The following is an 18,995-nucleotide window of genomic DNA, read 5'->3' on the forward strand; positions in this document are numbered from 1 at the left end:
GTTGAACAATCAAGAGGTCTGAGGTGTGGCTGAGGGGATATAAAAAATGTTTAGGATTGTACAGCTGCCACTCCCGGATACAGCTTTCTAAATGCCTTGTTATTTCGAATAACTCATATGCCACAATCCCAATACATATATTTTATTGTGCAGCATATCACTTTGAACAAGGCCACTCATGACCTAGTCTTGAAATGCAGCTTCCTAAAAAGAAGTAATGTACCTCAGTTCCCTGCAGCACATCACAAGATTGGGCATTTTACTCTAAAACTGATGGGAGTGGTCTTCTGCTTTCAGTGGAATAATCATCATCAACCAAATTTAATCCCAACAGATGCTATGAATTATGTATAGATTTTAGCCTAGCCAGGACATGTCAGTTCTGCATTCTGCTGCTAGCTAAAACATTTACGATATGACATAAACCCTGCTTCTGTGAGAAGACAAATATGTATACAGCATGTCTTAGTCCCTGTTCACATATATGCGGATTGGATGCAGTTTGAACCGCATCCAATCCGCATGACATGTAAAAAACATTACTTCCTATGGTGCCTGTTCACATATGTCCGGCGCACTGATGGTGCGGATTCAGTGCGGTTTGAAAAAGTCATGTATGATTTCTGAGCAGTGCCTTCAGGTTCAGGTGCGGATTACAGCCTATTGACTTCTATGGGAACCGTTTCTAAACCACACAGGATAAATTCCGGAGAGCTATTCCTGTCCTGAACCTGATGTAAACCTGACATGAACCACTGAACAACTATTATGTCAATAAGCTGTGAAACCTGAGCTTCAATCCACACTGCACATGTGTGAATCAGCTCTTATTTGGTTTTATAAAATAGGCTGAGATGGGGTATATGATAGGCCTCATTATCAGATCTCTTTTTATTGGTGGTCTAGTATAGTAATAGCCATTCCCAAGTTTATAGCCATGTTCCAGGAGCTAGGATCATTGCTGGCTGTGGGAATGGAAGCTGGTTCTGTCTCCTATTTTAAAATAAATTACTACTGGCTTGTGAAATTTAAAACAACAAGGCTGCCTTATGTCTTCTCACACAGTTTTGGGCTCATTGCCTAATACACACATTTTTTTTTTTTCCGATTGAAACAGTAAGCACCACATCAATCTTTTTTTTAGTCCTTTGGGTTAAAATTGCATCTTAACAAATTTAATTCCAGAGAAAGGGACAACAAAAGTTACAGAAGTATTTAGCTGCACAATTATGCAAGGACATGTAACTTTTCAACTGGGGAAAAGCTATGGACACATTTTTTTTGTTATCATTTTTGTTAGCCTTAACCCATTGTGGGTATTGGGAGGAGCAAAGGGGGCTTTAAAATGATTCCCTGTATCTTCAGTTCCACATTAAATATGTGAATCAGGTGAATTTTCATGCATATCTATACAGTTTCATAACAAAATTGGTCAGTTGGTAAAGCCAGTTTATCGGAGTACACCATGCACAGGTATATACTAGTAGAGATAACCTTACATTTTATGGTAGCAGATGGAGTGATGGCGAAGTCCTGCCGTGCTAGAACATTGATATGATATGTCATCGGCGTCTCAGCTGTTGTAATTAGCTTCTGCTTACAGCATTTCTACCCATAAGAGATGTTATGGGGAATGTCTTTTGACAGATGGCTGAGACAAATATTTAAAGTCAGCTACTACAGAAAGCAGTGCATGAAGGAAAGTTACTTTGTACAGTAATAAAAAGATGAAAAGGCTCACTACTCATCATCAACCTGGGTACCCGTGTGCAGTGTATGTGCTGTCGTAATACAGACAGACAAAACAGATATACTGTACATCCCCAGCCCTACTCAGAGCCAGGCATTGGCATTTCCACTTCGCAACAAAACCTAAATAAGCCCAGCAGCAAGTCTAATAAATTATGCATTGGCTAAGAGATCTGCAGTGTGGCCGTATGTGAATGATCTAGGTAGGAACAACTGCATACAACCAATTTATGATCAATTAAAATATAAAGTGAGGGGATAAGCGACATGATCTGATGTACTGGCTGGTTGGCAGATTATTTTTTTTTGGCTAGTCGAAGGATGTCATTCATCATGATGAATGAGGATCTACATCACTGGACGATATGATTAATGATGGAATTTCATTGTAGAACATTTTTTTTTTTTAATAAAGCATTTGTTACAAAAACAGGTGGTGTCTTTATTTACTATTTTTGAATGAGTAGGGTTTTTTTGTGAATAAACAGAGTAGTATTAAGTATGCCTTGTTCATTCATGTGGGGGGAGCCAGTATGATGGGGGCCCCCTTATTTTTAAACGGGCTTCCAGATTACGATCAGCCTCCTGTCCCCAGTCCCCTATAACCCACAGGTTGTTGGGAAGAAGTCCTTGACTTCATCAGCTGGCAAGGTACCACCCCCATGTTGAGGGCACGTGGCCTGGTATGAATCACAAGGGGGTGTGTATGCTGGTCCACCCCTTTCCTGGCCTGCCAGACTGCATGTTAAGATAAGGGTTTTGATAATGATTTTGGGGGAGGGGGCACTTTTTTTTTTTCTTGTAGAAAGTAGAAAATATTGGGTGTTTTTTTCAAAATTGTTGGTATTTTTTCATTTTTCTACTAAAAAATAAGAAACCCACTGGCAATCAAATACCACCAAAAGAAATTTCTATTTGTGTGAAAAAATAAATATAAATTTAATTTGTACAGTGTTGCATGACTGAACAAATGGCAGTTAAAGTGACACAATGCTGAACAGCAAAAAATTCCCTGGTAATGAAGGAGGTAAAACCTTTTTGAGGTCAAGTGGTTAAGTAACACAGCAGTGTTAAGAGGGCGGCAGTAAATAACACAGAGTTCAGAGGCTAGGAATGCAAGGCAGAGGGCTGGGGCCAGGACTAAGTAATGAAGAGCTCAGGGGTTAGGATTGCATAAAGCAGTGTTCAGGGATCACAATTAGGTAATGTAGAGTTAATGGGCCATGATTAGGTAATGCACAGTTCAGTGGTCAGGATTAAGGCCTCATGTACACTGCTTCTCCTAGACTCACGTTTAGGAGGTTTTGGCATTTTTTTTGCCAATGCCCCTGAATTCAACTTAAAAAAAAAGCCTATGTGTCCATGCACACAATCATTTACCAGAGTTTAGGAGCAGCAGAGTTTAGAGGCAGTAAAATAAGAATTGCGTTCAGGAGAGGATTGTTTTGACAGAAAACATGGCAAAACGCACCAAAACACGTCTAAACGTGCCTAAACACTTCAATGAAATAAAAAACTGCCCACACTCCAAACACAGCTAAACTCGCCTAAAATGGTATGAAAAAAAATGCAGCTTATGCCTTGTACACACATTGAGAAAATCGTACAAGTTTTCTTTAAAAAAATTTTTGCATGCTAGTCTCATATCGCATACACGAGCGATAATATTCATACAAAACATCTGATACAATGAAATAGAATGTGCCATGTGCGTAGCCACATAGCAGTGTGGAATCGGAAGTGATGCACTGTATGTATGACCCCTGTGCTTACCATGCCCAGGGTTCTGAGTGCTGCCTCGTGATCAGTGTGTACACACGTAGCTTCCTTTGTGTACACGAGCGATTAATCGAAATGGACTTCTGCATGGACTCTGCACTTCCAGTTGCTATACTTGGAGTTCTGACCATCAGCAATGTCAGGCAGAAGAAGAAGGGAAAACAAAGAATATGGTCAAAGCAATGGCTGCAAAACAGAGACCAATATTCGCACATGTCTCTTTTTGCAAGAAAATAACCCTGATGATTTCAGGAACCACCTGCGCATGAATGATGAATGCTTCCAAGCTTTACTTCACATTGTGACACCTGTCATACAGAAAGTAGATACTCCTATGTGGAAACCGATTAATCTGGAGCAAAGACTGATAGCAATACTACACTATATGGCGAGAGGGAGAAGTCTGCAAAATATAAACTTCACTACGGGAATTTCACCACAAGCCCTAGGAATAATAATACTTGAAACTTGCAAGGCTCTCATTGATGCACTAAAGGAACTATATAATGATAAATTTACACCTATATATTGCAATGTCATGTTTATATTGCTGTATTATAATTAGAGATGAGCGAATTATTCAAAAATTCGATTCGGCTGATTCGCCGAATTCGCGGAATAAATTTGATTCGAGGCGAATATATTCGCTGCGAATTTAACGTGTAAAAAGGGTGTTTCTAGGCTTCAGAGAGCCTTTATATTAGTGCAGAACACTGTACCTTTAATTTAAATGCCCTTGGAGTCTGCTGGGGAAGAGAAATAATACTGTCAGTCAGTATGACATGCAGATGAGTGCCGTCGATCTTAGAATCACCGCACACTTCACTCATTTGGGAAGTCACGGGGCCAAAACCAGAGTGTGGAGCCACAGTGTGGCGGTGGAGGCAGCAGCAATGGGAGGCCATACAGCACCCTATGACAAAATGGAACCCACCAGCAGTGTGAGGAGACCTGAAAGTGGCACATGGCAGAGTGTGGCGATGGAGACAGCAGCAATGGGAGGCCGTACAGGGACCCATGACACACTCTGGACCTGGCAGCAGCATGAGGAGGCGGTACAGGGGCCCATGACAGATTACGGGCCTGGCAGCAGCATGAGGAGTCGGTACGGGGGCCCATGGCAGATTACGGGCCTGGCAGCAGCAATGGGAGGCCATACAGCACCCTATGACAAAATGGAACCCACCAGCAGTGTGAGGAGACCTGAAAGTGGCACATGGCAGAGTGTGGCGATGGAGACAGCAGCAATGGGAGGCCGTACAGGGACCCATGACACACTCTGGACCTGGCAGCAGCATGAGGAGGCGGTACAGGGGCCCATGACAGATTACGGGCCTGTCAGCAGCATGAGGAGTCGGTACGGGGGCCCATGGCAGATTACGGGCCTGGCAGCAGCATGAGGAGGCGGTACAGGGGCCCATGGCAGAGTGGCGGAGCGTAAGCAGCTAAAATTGAAGGCCATACAGAGGCCTATGTTAAAAAGTCCCCCCAGCAGCAGCGTGGGGAGACGACTAATAGTCGTCTCCCCACGCTGCTGCTGGGGGGACTTTTTAACATAGGCCTCTGTATGGCCTTCAATTTAAGCTGCTTACGCTTCGCCACTCTGCCATGGGCCCCTGTACCGCCTCCTCTTGCTGCTGCCAGGTCCAGAGTGTGTCATGGGTCCCTGTACGGCCTCCCATTGCTGCTGACTTCATCGCCAGACTCTGCCATGTGCCACTTTCAGGTCTCCTTACACTGTTGGTGGGTTCCATTTTGTGATAGGGTGCTGTATGGTCTTCCATTGCTGCTGCCTCCACCGCCACCCTGCGCCATGTGCCTCTGTCGTCTGCTCACGCTGCTGACGGCTTCCGCTTTTTAACCGAGGCCTGTGTATGGCTTCAGAATAATGCTGCCTACACCGCCACCCTGCGCCATGTGCCTCTGTCATCTGCTCACGCTGCTGACGGCTTCCGCTTTTTAACCTAGGCCTGTGTATGGCTTCAGAATAATGCTGCCTACACCGCCACCCTGCGCCATGTGCCTCTGTCGTCTGCTCACGCTGCTGCCAGGTCCATACTGATTCATGGCCCCCTGTACCGGCTCCTCATGAACGTGGTTCAGCGGGTTTGCATCACTTAACGGCAAATCGTTGACAAACTATCAAGAGTCCAATGGCAGAGTGGCGGAGCAGAAGCAGCTTCAATTGAAGGCCATACACAGGCCTAGGTTTAAAAGTCCCTCACAGTTAATTCCAATAACGAACTCTACTCCTCCGTGCAATCTACTTACGAGACCCTGGGCAGGTCTGGGTCCAATTTGTGGTAGAGACTGGTTTTGTTCAGCCATGCTTGAGCGAGTAATAACAGGTCTGTGCTGCCCTTTGGTGTCTGGCTTAATGCGCACAACACTGAACGTCCCAGCGTTTGTCAACGATTTGCCGTTAAGTGATGCAAACCCGCTGAACCACGTTCATGAGGAGCCGGTACAGGGGGCCATGAATCAGTATGGACCTGGCAGCAGCGTGAGCAGACGACAGAGGCACATGGCGCAGGGTGGCGGTGTAGGCAGCATTATTCTGAAGCCATACACAGGCCTAGGTTAAAAAGCGGAAGCCGTCAGCAGCGTGAGCAGACGACAGAGACACATGGCGCAGGGTGGCGGTGGATGCAGCAGTATTCGGAAGCCAAACACAGGCCTCGGTTAAAAAGCGGAAGCCGTCAGCAGCGTGAGCAGACGACAGAGGCACATGGCGCAGGGTGGCGGTGGAGGCAGCAGCAATGGAAGACCATACAGCACCCTATCACAAAATGGAACCCACCAACAGTGTAAGGAGACCTGAAAGTGGCACATGGCAGAGTCTGGCGATGAAGTCAGCAGCAATGGGAGGCCGTACAGGGACCCATGACACACTCTGGACCTGGCAGCAGCAAAAGGAGGCGGTACAGGGGCCCATGGCAGAGTGGCGAAGCGTAAGCAGCTTAAATTGAAGGCCATACAGAGGCCTATGTTAAAAATAATAACATGTTTGGGGCATGATTCATGGCGGATTTAGTCAGTTGTGTCAGGAACTGGTGGTTTGAAATCCAGACTAATCCACGCCTGATTCATTTTCACAAACGTGAGTCTCTCCACACTTTGGGTGAACAGTCGTGTCCTCCGCGGAGTTACAATACCTCCTGCCGCACTAAACACGCGCTCCAATGCCACGCTACTGGCCGGGCATGACAGCCTTTCAAGGGCAAATTCAGCTAGTTGGGGCCAAAGGTCAAGTTTCGTTGCCCAGTAGTCAAGGGGATTGTCTACCTCGGTTGGCAGGGTGCTGTCCAAGTAGGCCCGAGCCTGTTGTTTGAGGTCCTGCTCCAGATCCACCTGATGCTGCTGCTGCTGCGGCTGGTTAGTAGTTTCCTCACTGCGCTGGTGAAGAAAGCTACTCATCATCGACTGCAGACTGAGGCAGCCGCTGCTGGTGGAGCTGCCACTGCTCCTACCACCCCACCCCTCCCCTGCTGCCATGGCAGCGGAACGCGAGCGCACAGGGCCCACAGTGTCTGAGGATGGACGTTGGCGCAGAAAGGCAGAGACCAACTGACTACATAGGTGGTTTTTATAGTACTTTATTTTGGCCTCCCTCTCAGCAGGTGTGAAAAAGGCCACCATTTTTGAACGGTAGCGAGGGTCCAACAAGGTGGACAGCCAAAAGTCATCCCTCTGTCTGATGGTTATTATTCGGCTGTCGCTACGCAAGCAAGCGAGCATGCTATGGGCCATTTGTGCCAAGGAATGCGAGGGACTCCCTGCCTCCATCTCCACAGCATACTGCCACGGTGCGTCTGGGTCCTCTGTCTCCTCCTCCTCTACCAGATGCTCCTGCTCCTCCACTCCTGTCCGCTGAGTGGAAAAACCACCCATTTCACTCAATAATTCCTGAGCACCAATGTCCTCCTCTACCTCCTCCTCTTCTTCCTGTCCTGCCCCCACAGGGGTCATGTGGCGTTGAGATCTGTGCGCCACGTCTACCGCACCCTGACCAGCCATTGTTAACAGCATTTGTTCCAGGACATGCAACAGAGGAATGACGTCGTTCATCCCATAGTCCTGCCGACTCACGAATAGCGTGGCCTCCTCAAAGGGCCTGAGCAAGCGGCAGGTGTCACGCATGAGCTGCCAATGGCTGACATCTAAGTTACACAGGGGAGTACCTTTATCCGCTTGTAACATCAGGAAATCGGTGATGGCCTTTCGCTGTTCGTAAAGGCGGTCTAACATATGTAGGGTTGAATTCCACCTTGTTGCAACGTCGCAGATCAGGCGGTGCTGTGGAATTCCGTTCTGCCGCTGCAGCTCAAGGAGGGTGTGCTTTGCGGTGTAGGAATGGCTGAAATGCATGCAAAGTTTACGTGACATTTTAAGGATGTCTTGCAGTGGGATGGTGGATTTTAGGAACCGCTTGACAACCAGATTGAACACGTGAGCCATGCATGGCGCATGGCACAACCTTCCTTGACGCAGAGCAGACACCATGTTCTTTCCGTTGTCGGTCAACATGGTTCCGATTTTCAGTTTGCGCGGAGACAGCCATCTGTCGATTTCTCTGTTCATTACACTCAGAAGTTCCTCCCCTGTGTGACTACGTTCGCCAAGGCATACCAGGTGCAGCACAACGTGACACCGTTGCGACCTGCACATGTGATATGCCGGTCGGGTAATGGGACTTGGCACGGGGGTGGCGGCTGAGGACACGGCGGAAGAAGAGGTGGTAGAGGCGGACATCTTTGCTGGACCAAGGACGTGCAAACGTGGAGGCAAAAGCGGCGTGACCTGTCCAAGTTGCTGGTGCGGCTGTGCCGGCACCACGTTCACCCAGTGGGCCGTAAATGACATGTACTGTCCCTGACCGTAGTTACAGCTCCACACGTCGGCGCTGCCGTGCACTTTGGCAGAGACCGACATGCTCAAAGACTGGCCCACCATCTCTTCTACATGTGAATGCAGGGCTGGCACTGCCTTTTTGGCGAAGAAATGCCGGCTTGGCACTCTCCACCGCGGCTCGGCACAAGCCATCATTTCTCGGAAAGGTGCTGAGTCCACCACTTGGAAAGGGAGGGACTGCAGCACCAGCAACTTGGACAGGAGGACGTTCAGCTTCTGCACCGTCGGGTGCGTGCTCGCAAACTGTTGTCTCTTGGAAACGGATTCCAAGAAAGACTGCTGATGGAATCCGTGAAGAGGAGTAGCAGGAGAAGGAGCATCTGAACGAGCGGAAGATGCCAACGAGCGACAACTCCCCTCAGCAGAGGTGTTGGAGCCTTGACTGGCTGATAGAGGGCGATTGACGTCAGGTGACGGAGCAAGTAACGGAGCGGGTGATGGAGCGGGGGCTGGGGCAGGCAGAACCGCCGTATCTTTATCACGGTTTTCCCAGGCCACCGAATGGCGACGCTGCATATGCTGACGCAACGCTGTAGTCCCAACATGGGCCCCCTGGCCACGCTTGACTTTCTGGCCACATAGTCGACATACGGCTACGTTTACTTCCTCGGGCGGCTTGACGAAAAATTGCCACACCGCCGAGTAGGAAACTTTGCCCCCGCTACTCCTCACTGGCTGACTGCTACTTCCTCCGTGCACACCGGCACCACTACTGGCCGTGGTGGTAGGCTGCAGTGGAGCTGGTGCTCTACTCCGTGGCCGTTTGCCTCCACTGACACTGCTGCGACCCTGTGCCTCCTGGGCAACCCACCGACTGTTTTGCTCGCTGGCAAGCTGGCACCCTCTTCTCCTGATGATGCGGAAGCAATAGCCTGATGACGACGAGGCTGCCAAGTGCGATCAGCCTCATCATCATCAATTAGGGTCTCCGCGTCACTACTAGCCCCCTCGGCTGCGTGTGGGTCAGGAGACAGACCTGTCTCTAGACCGGCTACCGAGCCACTCTCCTCGCCAGTACTTCTTCGCCTGGCTGCTGAAGAAGCGGATGTCTCCCCCCGTTCCTGACCGCCCTCTGTTAGCTCTTCCTCACTGTACAGTGGGGCTGAGCCCACAGCATGCGATACTTCGCTTGGTGAGGGAACACCAAAGGACAGGGGCAGGTCGAGGACACGTGATTTCAGTGGGCTTGCTCCCGGGCCATGCCAACTAACGGTTGTGTCTGACGTACCCACCGACCGTTGGCTGTAGGTGTCAGAGGTGACCTGGGAAGAGGAAGACGACCGAGTCAACCAATCGATGATGGCAGGGTTGTCGGTGGAGACACGACCGCTGGATGACACCGGGAGCACTGGCCTCTGGCTGCGACTAGTGCTGCCTCGACCCCTTCCTCTGCTGCCACGTCTGCTCGCTCCTGAAACATTGCCTCCTCTGCCACTCCTCTGCGTGTTGTCTGACATACTCTTTAATTCAATAGTGGTTGTGAAGCAGAAAGTAACGATTCTGTGTCCCCGAGTAACGATTCTGTGTCCCCGAGTAACGATTCTGTGTCCCCGAGTAACGATTCTGTGTCCCTCAGTAACGATTCTGTGTCCCTGAGTAACGATTCTGTGTCCCTGAGTAACAATTCTGTGTCCCTCAGTAACGATTCTGTGTCCCTGAGTAACAGTCTGTGTCCCTGAGTAACAGTCTGTGTCCCTGAGTAACAGTCTGTGTCCCTGAGTAACGATTCTGTGTCCCTGAGTAACGATTCTGTGTCCCTGAGTAACGATTCTGTGTCTGTCCCTGAGTAACGATTCTGTGTCCCTGAGTAACGATTCTGTGTCCCTGAGTAACGATTCTGTGTCCCTGAGTAACGATTCTGTGGCCCTAAAGTCTCTGTGGCCCTAACTCTGTCCCTAATACAGACAGGTCTGTCTCTCTTGAATGACCGGAGGCTAATGGAGAATTCTAAGATGGCCGCAATTTATAGCTGCACCATTACACAGTGCTGGCTGGCTGGCTGCTGATTGGCTAATGCGATCACATGTCATGAATGAATGCATTATGGGTCAGCGCGCCTTGTCTGCGTGCCTTCCCAGAGATCCCCGCTCCGTCGCCACACATGTCGCCGCCATTTTTGGGAAAATTCGATTCGTGCATCCGAAGTTTGCTAATTTTCGGATTCGGCGCGAATTGAATTTTTCCTGATCTTCGAAACGAATTCCACTTCGCCATGTTCGATTCGCTCATCTCTAATTATAATCAATATTGTAAATATTGTAAATGGTTTAAAAAAATTGTAAGTTGTTTAAAAGAATTACGTCAACAGATATGACTGTTTTTTTTTCTTTCACAGTAACTAAAATAAGTATATAATTTAAACTGTCATGTGCATAAATAGTAAAATTGGTATGGCTCAAATAACATGCAATAATACCATATGGCTTCCCTTTCAGTTTCCCAGCAACCCACTTGAGTGGATGGAGGTTGGCAACAATTTTCTGGAACCTTCCCACTGCGGAGGAGCCATTGACGGGAAACGTGTGTATATCACCACCCCCAAACTTCGTCACATTTTTTACCAACTATAAAGGTTTTTTTATCATCATAATGCTGGCAATAGTAAATGCGAATTATTAATTCCTATATTTGGATATTGGGAAAAATGGGCGTAACTCAGATGGCAGTGTGAACTCTACAAGTGCCTACAGAATGGAAATCTGAACCTGCCCACACGTGAGGACACAGTTGAAGGCTTGAACTTTGTTTTAGTTGCTGACGATGCATTTGGATTGTCCGAACATATAATGAAACCATTTCCCATGCATAACCTAACAGCGCAACAAAAGATCTTCAATTATAGATTATCAAGGGCACGGAAGGTTGTGGAGAATGCCTTTGGTATAATGTCCAACAGATTTTGTTTGTTGTTAAGCATCATAAATATGGCAATGTACAAAACTGATAACATCGTGCTGTGCTGTTGTATCCTTCACAACTACCTGAGGCAACATGCATATGGATACATTACACCAGAGATTTGGAGAGGCCTGCAGTCAGTGTTAGTGGCCGTGGAGAAAGTCTGGAAGGCAGTAAGGTACTCACTCCACTGAGCAGTGGACATCCCAGGCTGCCCAAACTAAATGCCAGGCAATGTAGGCTGGACTATATGCACTGTTTTACAGGCTATGGGGCCATGCCATGGCAGTATGACATGTAAGGACTCTGTATCTTTAACTTTTTTTTATCAGTCCAGTAAACACTTTGCATTTGTATTTTGCATGCCTAGGTGTTGAAATACCATTACAACTTGTGTAAGCAGTAGGATATAATTATGTAAGGGAATGTTGAGAAAACATTGCTGCTTATTGTATGTGTGTCTGCTGTCTGCAGGATATAGCACAATAGGCTAAATGTTGAAGAGTGGGATGTCAATAAATTGCATGTGTTTTTAAGGCAGAACAATGCAAAACTGTAAGCAAACATCACGGCACACATTGTGAATATTAAACCTGCACTATCAGTATGCAGTGGACTATAGTCAAAAACGTGAAATATGTAAATAGTATTTTTTTTAAATTCATAACTATGCCAAACAGTCTGCATAAAGCAAGGCACACAGTATGTATTAATAAACACTTGTCAACATTAAAAGTAAAAAGAAAACACAACCAAAATTCAATCAAAACAGTGTCTTTAATGTACCTTAAGCAGACACAATGTCATATAATTCCGTAACGAAGTAGCAAAAATGGTACCATGATTACAAAAGGGTAAACACAAGAACTTATTGAAAAACCTTTTTTTTTTGGCCCTATTATCATTTTTTTGTCAATCAAGGACATCACTTTAAAAGAAAAATGTTTTTGAAGCCTCATAATAGAATACAAGATTGGGAATATCAAGGCAATTTCCTTGTAAACATAATTGTATTCACTATCCTGCATTACAAACATAGAAGAGGAAGAAACAAGAACATTCTGGAAAGATTCTTCTTTTTTCTTTACCAATGTGTTGAATAGAAACACATTCTCTTTTAAAGTATTATTATATGTTCCTTACAAGATTTCAACATTCCTTGAGCAAAACATAAATGGGTTTCCTGTCATCCACTAAAGCTGAGAGGAAAACCATAAATATTATACCGAGAATCTTTTTTTTTTACTTTTTCAATAGTGCAAACACACAAGGTAAATATTATTTTTTTCCTGTCTTCTACATGAAAAATAGAAGAGTGACAAATCCTGAATAATCTTCAGGTTACCATTAATGTACCGGCTGTACTAACAATTTCAGTAAAGTGCAAACATGTATAGAATATTAATAAAAAAATAATACTATAAACAAATACTTAAAACATTTCTAAATTTTAGACAAGAGATCAATGAAATTTTGCAAACAACGAAGAACTGAGGTTGTGCAGTCCAGAGCTGTCTGTAGTTCAGCACTTTATCACGTCAGCTGACATATGTCCCACTGTTGTGGAATCTAAAACTTGTCCTGTGAAAGGAATATGCAGAATTCAATAGCCTGGATCACTGCATGTATATGGAGGTCATAAAAACGATACATGGTTCAATAAATGTTTTAATTTCAAAGATGTCAATCTTACCAGCTTCATGTAGTGATTTTGCATAGAACAACCCCAATCCTCCTATTCATGAGTCCACTGCAGGCAATCCTTGAACACTCCCTCCTGCCCTTTTTCACAACAGCTTGTTTATGGTTGTACTCAAGCAGGCACTGCGTGTCCATTGCAACACCGCACCGTGGCTCAGCCCTGGCCACTCTCACTATCCTCATTGGCTTCACTGAAAGCAGTGGGAGCCAATGTCTTTCACTGCTGTCTTGGTCAATGCAGAAAAAAAATTCCAGTTGCAGCTGAAGCTCTTGTGCATGTGGATGGATCATGAAAGGATGTGCTAGCTCACAGAAGGTATTTTACCTTCATGCATAGAATGTATGAAGATTTAAAAAAAAAAATCAACTTTAAAATAAATTTAAACAGAAACTAAACTTTAAAGGCGGCACACTTATGTAAGTAGGACACGCTGTTAACATTTTCTTCTTCATGCACAGTTGTTTGGGTGCTCATTGTGTCAACGCCTTGTGTCACCTGGAGTAATAGCATCTTCCTTCTCCATCTCAAAGTGCATGCCATCTGAAAAGAAATGTAAAATAAACTTTGATTACATTTTTTGTCCAGATGCTTTGGATTCCTGCTATGCTTACCTTGTATGTGTAAGCGTGCTTGTTCAACGAAGGTGAAATCCACAATGGAACAGAACAATTCATTAGTAAAAGTACACTACGCAGAAAAAATATTTGCTATGGCTATAGCCACCCTCAGTTACTGACATAGGTTTATGTAAAAAAAAAATAACTTCATTTATCTATTGTGTGTATATATGTGTATATATATATATATATATATATATATATACACGGTCAGGTCCATAAATATTGGGACATCGACACAATTCTAACATTTTTGACTCTATACACCGCCACAATGGATTTGAAATGAAACAAACAAGATGTGCTTTAACTGCAGACTATCAGCTTTAATTTGAGGGTATTTACATCCAAATCAGGTGAACGGTGTAGGAATTACAACAGTTTGCATATGTGCCTCCCACTTGTTAAGGGACCAAAAGTAATGGGACAATTGGCTTCTCAGCTGTTTTATGGCCAGGTGTGTGTTATTCCCTCATTATCCCAATTACAATGAGCAGATAAAAGGTCCAGAGTTCATTTCAAGTGTGCTATTTGCATTTGGAATCTGTTGCTGTCAACTCTCCTGATGAGATTCAAAGAGCTGTCACTATCAGTGAAGCAAGCCATCATTAGGCTGAAAAAAACAAAACAAACCCATCAGAGAGATAGCAAAAACATTAGGTGTGGCTGAAACAACTGTTTGGAACATTCTTAAAAAGAAGGAATGCACCGGTGAGCTCAGCAACACCAAAAGACCCGGAAGACCACGGAAAACAACTGTGGTGGATAACCGAAGAATTCTTTCCCTGGTGAAGAAAACACCCTTCACAACAGTTGGCCAGATCAAGAAAACTCTCCAGGAGGTAGGTGTATGTGTGTCAAAGTCACCAATCAAGAGAAGACTTCACCAGAGTGAATACAGAGGGTTCACCACAAGATGTAAACCATTGGTGAGCCTCAAAAACAGGAAGGCCAGATTAGAGTTTGTCAAACGACATCTAAAAAAGCCTTCACAGTTCTGGAACAACATCCTATGGACAGATGAGACCAAGATCAACTTGTACCAGAGTGATGAGAAGAGTATGGAGAAGGAAAGGAACTGCTCATGATCCTAAGCATACCACCTCATCAGTGAAGCATGGTGGTGGTAGTATCATGGCGTGGGCATGTATGGCTGCCAATGGAACTGGTTCTCTTGTATTTATTGATGATGTAACTGCTGACAAAAGCAGCAGGATGAATTCTGAAGTGTTTTGGGCAATATTATCTGCTCATATTCAGCCAAATGCTTCAGAACACGTTGGACGCCGCTTCGCAGTGCAGATGGACAATGACCCAAAGCATACTGCAAAAGCATCCAAAGAGTTTAAGGGAAAGAAGTGGAATGTTATGCAATGGCCAACTCAATCACCTGACCTGAATCCGATTGAGCATGCATTTCACTTGCTGAAGACAAAGCTGAAGGGAAAATGCCCCAAGAACAAGCAGGAACTGAAGACAGTTGCAGTAGAGGCCTGGCAGAGCATCACCAGGGATGAAACCCAGCGTCTGGTGATGTCTATGCGTTCCAGACTTCAGGCTGTAATTGACTGCAAAGGATTTGCAACCAAGTATTAAAAAGTGAAAGTTTGATTTATGATTATTATTCTGTCCCATTACTTTTGGTCCCTTAACAAGTGGGAGGCACATATGCAAACTGTTGTAATTCCTACACCGTTCACCTGATTTGGATTGGATGTAAATAACTCAAATTAAAGCTGACAGTCTGCAGTTAAAGCACATCTTGTTATTTTCATTTCAAATCTATTGTGGTGGTGTATAGAGCCAAAAATGTTAGAATTGTGTCGATGTCCCAATATTTATGGACCTGACTGTATATACCTGTTTGGGGAACATCATATGGAGATGATTCCTCATAGGTTATGTGACCACTGTTTTCCTCTGCATGTTCTGGTTCAGCCCTAAGATCAATAGAGGGCCCATGGTTGATTCCCCAGTTTCCATATTTGTTTCTGTATGCAGTCTTCTTTTTTCTCCTGTGCCTAAAATAAAAGGGGAGATACACTATTTGGCCAAAAGTATTGGTACGCCTGCCTTTACATGGACATGAACTTTCATGGCATCCCAGTCTTAGTTCGTAGGGTTCAATATTGAGTTGGCCCACCCTTTGCAGCTATAACAGCTTCAATTCTTCTGGGAAGGCTGTCCACAAGGTTTAGGAGGGTGTCTATGGGAATGTTTGACCATTCTTCCAGAAGCGCATTTGTGAGGTCAGGCATTGATGTTGGACGAAAAGGCATGGCTCGCAGTCTCCGGTCTAATTCATCCCAAAGGTTTTTTATCAGGTTGAGGTCAGGACTCTGTGCAGGCCAGTCAACTTCCTCCACCCCTAACCTGCTCATTCATGTCTTTATGGACCTTGCTTTGTGCACTGGTGTGTAGTCATGTTGGAACAGGAAGTGGCCATCCCCAAACTGTTCTCACAAAGTTAGGATCATGAAATTGTCTAAAATGTCTTGGTATGCTGATGCCTTAAGAGTTTCTTGCACTGGAACTAAGGGGCCAATCTTAACTTCTGAAGAACAACCCCACACCATAAACTCCATCCCCCAAACTTTACACTTGGCACAATGCAGTCAGGCAAGCATCATTCTCTTGGCAACCACCAAACCCAGACACATCCATCAGATTGCCAGACAGAGATGTGTGATTGGTCACTCCAGAGAACATGTCTCCTCTGCTCTAATCCAGTGGAGGTGTGCTTTATATCACTGCATCCGATGCTTTGCACTTGGTGATGTAAGGCTCAGATGCAGCTGCTTAGCCATAGAAACCCATTCCATGAAGCTCGCTACACACTGTTGTTGTGCTAATCTGAAGGCCACATGAAGTTTGGAGGTCTTTAGCTATTGACTCTGCAGACAGTTGGCGACTTCTGGCCATTGTGCTCTTCAGCATGCACTGACCTCGCCCTGTCATTTTACGTGGCGTACCACTTTGTGGCTGAGTTGCTGTTGTTCCCAGTTGCTTCCACTTTGTTATAATACCACTAACAGCTGACCGTGAAATATTTATTAGCAAGGAAATTTCACGTATGACCTTTTTGCACAGGTGTCAGCCTATCATGGTATTGCGCTTGAATTCATTGAGCTCCTGAGAGCGACCCATTCTTTCACAAATGTTTGTAGAAGCAGTTTGCATGCCTAAGCGCTTGATTTTATACACCTGTGGCCATGGAGGTGATTGGAACACCTGAATCCAATGATTTGGAGGGGTGTCCCAATACTTTTGGCAATATAGTGTATTTACTAAAGCAAATAATTGAAATATTTTACATTCCCTGTTGTTACAATCATTAAAAATTTAAAGTGGTTGTAAACCCAAAAAAAATAAAAATGTAAATGACCAGTCTACCTCATACAGCATAGTAGCAGAAGACATTTGTCCATAGTCTGGCCAAAAAAGGAGCAGCCAGTCATCTTTTTTTACCAGACTAGAGACAGTTGATTTCCGGTGCTATGCTGTGCATTTCAGTTTTTTTTAAATTTATAACCACTTTAACTTACCTGGTATAGTTGGGGGATGCCCGTGATCTTCTGGAAAATCTTCATGCTTTGAGGAACGTTCACCAGAAGTATGTGCATGTTCATCATAAAAACTTCTTAGCTTTGATTTTTTTCTTGCTTTAAACTTCATTTTTTTTCCAGTTTTTTCCTTTTCCTATAAAGACCTGTTTTATCACAATAACTACATCAATATAAAATAATTACATGCTTACATTTTTTGATGGACAGATGAATTTGCTGAAGTTATTCTTGTTCCCAGCATTTTAAGTCCGACCACTGCTTCCTCGATTAATCCTTGGAGCGAACAACCCCATACTTCTTTTGAAGGAGCTCTATTACTAGAATTATATCCTTCCTGGTTCTGCCTGCCATCATAGTCACGTTTTTCTAACATGTAGACCATGTCAAACATCTGTGCTCTAGACATAGCACTTGCTTTAAACTTTCTACTTGAAGTATTTTCTTGTCTGGCCTTCGGGAATAGAGCCCCTGTTGCTGCACTTGGCCTCCTTTGCATATTTCTTGCCACCCCTACCGCCATCCACGTCCGTCATTTCCTGCCTTGTCTCTCCTGAAGATCTGCTTACATCAGGTGTTGAAGACGGCGTCACGCTTGCACGTACACATGGGAAGAGCTTGCCCATTGTCCACAAAGGCGGACGAACGTGGATTCGTCCATCAGAACGTGGACCAGAAAGAACTTTGAGCAGCTAGTAAAAAGTTAGCAAATGACCGAAGGTTAGTAGACTTTTTACTTTTATATGCATGTTCAAGCATAATATGTTGTTTTAGATAAGATATCTACTGCCATATTTGTTTTTGATAATGCAAACATATAATTGCAGTGACAGCTGCAGAATAAATAAAGTATATGTATTTGTATATTGTATATTGTCATGTCATATGTTGAAGGTAGCTGAGCAATGTTTTTTTATCCTTTCCAGCCAAAATGACAGCCAAGTTCACTTGCCCTGACTTCCTGTCATAGTTCATCGAAATGTACAGACAAATGCCATGCCTTTGGGAAATCAAGTCCAAGGAATATTCTGACAGACTGAAAAGGGATGAGGCCCTAAAGAAACTTACTGATTTATGTAAAGCAGTTTGCCCTAATTCCACTCTGGATTATGTCCGAAAAAAATACCCAACCTATGAACTGTATTTAAAAAAGAATTAAACAAAATAGAATACAAAAAATCAGGGGCTGGAACTGATGACATTTATGTACAGCGACTATGGTACTTTGAGAGCCTATGGTTCTTGACAGAACAGGTTGATGCAAGAGCATCACTATACACTCTACCATCAACCTCTGCAGCCTGACAAGCCTTTGATGATTCCCTGCCCTTGAACAGGATCCAGAAATGTCACATGAGGAACTATTTTCACAGGACAACAATGCTAATGAAGACTTGGTTCCTGCAACTCCAGTGCCAGCTGTGCCCATAGGCAAGAAGAGGAGACGTTTAGATGATGCTACCTCTGTGTTTCTGACAACTGATGCATTGGAAAGGAAGCCAGATGATGCTGATGGATTTGGAATAGTGCTGTCCAATAAACTGAGGAAGATTATAATATATGTGAATTTTACGGTATCCCTTAAATCATTCAATACAATAAGGCAATAAATAGCATAAAGATACACTTTCCCCCAAAAAGTGTAAAAACTGTGAATATGAATATGTTAATACCAATATTCCCAAAAATATATATCACACAAATATATAAAAAAAAAGTCCAAAAAAAGAATAAGAAATAAAATTAAAATAAATATAATATTATAAAAAGTCACTC

At 44.5% G+C, this 18,995-nt stretch overlaps 2 long non-coding RNA genes across 2 annotated transcripts in view; one reads left to right on the top strand and one right to left on the bottom strand.

Annotated features, from left to right (window-relative positions):
• The window catches only part of LOC149467753 (uncharacterized), a 52,250-nt gene extending 40,864 nt beyond the window's left edge, over positions 1-11,386 (top strand). The window contains exon 2 of the long non-coding RNA XR_016311852.1: positions 10,875-11,386. This is a non-coding gene — a long non-coding RNA (uncharacterized LOC149467753). The remainder of the gene's footprint in view (positions 1-10,874) is intronic.
• A 709-nt stretch (positions 11,387-12,095) lies between these two features.
• Positions 12,096-13,192, bottom strand: LOC149467754 (uncharacterized). Its single transcript, XR_016311853.1, has 2 exons — positions 13,031-13,192; positions 12,096-12,918 (listed from the first exon to the last, which is right to left on the bottom strand). It is a non-coding gene; the product is annotated as an uncharacterized LOC149467754 (long non-coding RNA).
• Between the last annotated feature and the right edge of the window lie 5,803 nt (positions 13,193-18,995).

The sequence above is a fragment of the Staurois parvus genome, unplaced genomic scaffold, assembly GCF_062004578.1.
Source record: "Staurois parvus isolate SC_StPar_1 unplaced genomic scaffold, SC_StPar_1.0 ptg000102l, whole genome shotgun sequence".
NCBI classification, from domain to species: Eukaryota; Metazoa; Chordata; class Amphibia; order Anura; family Ranidae; genus Staurois; species Staurois parvus.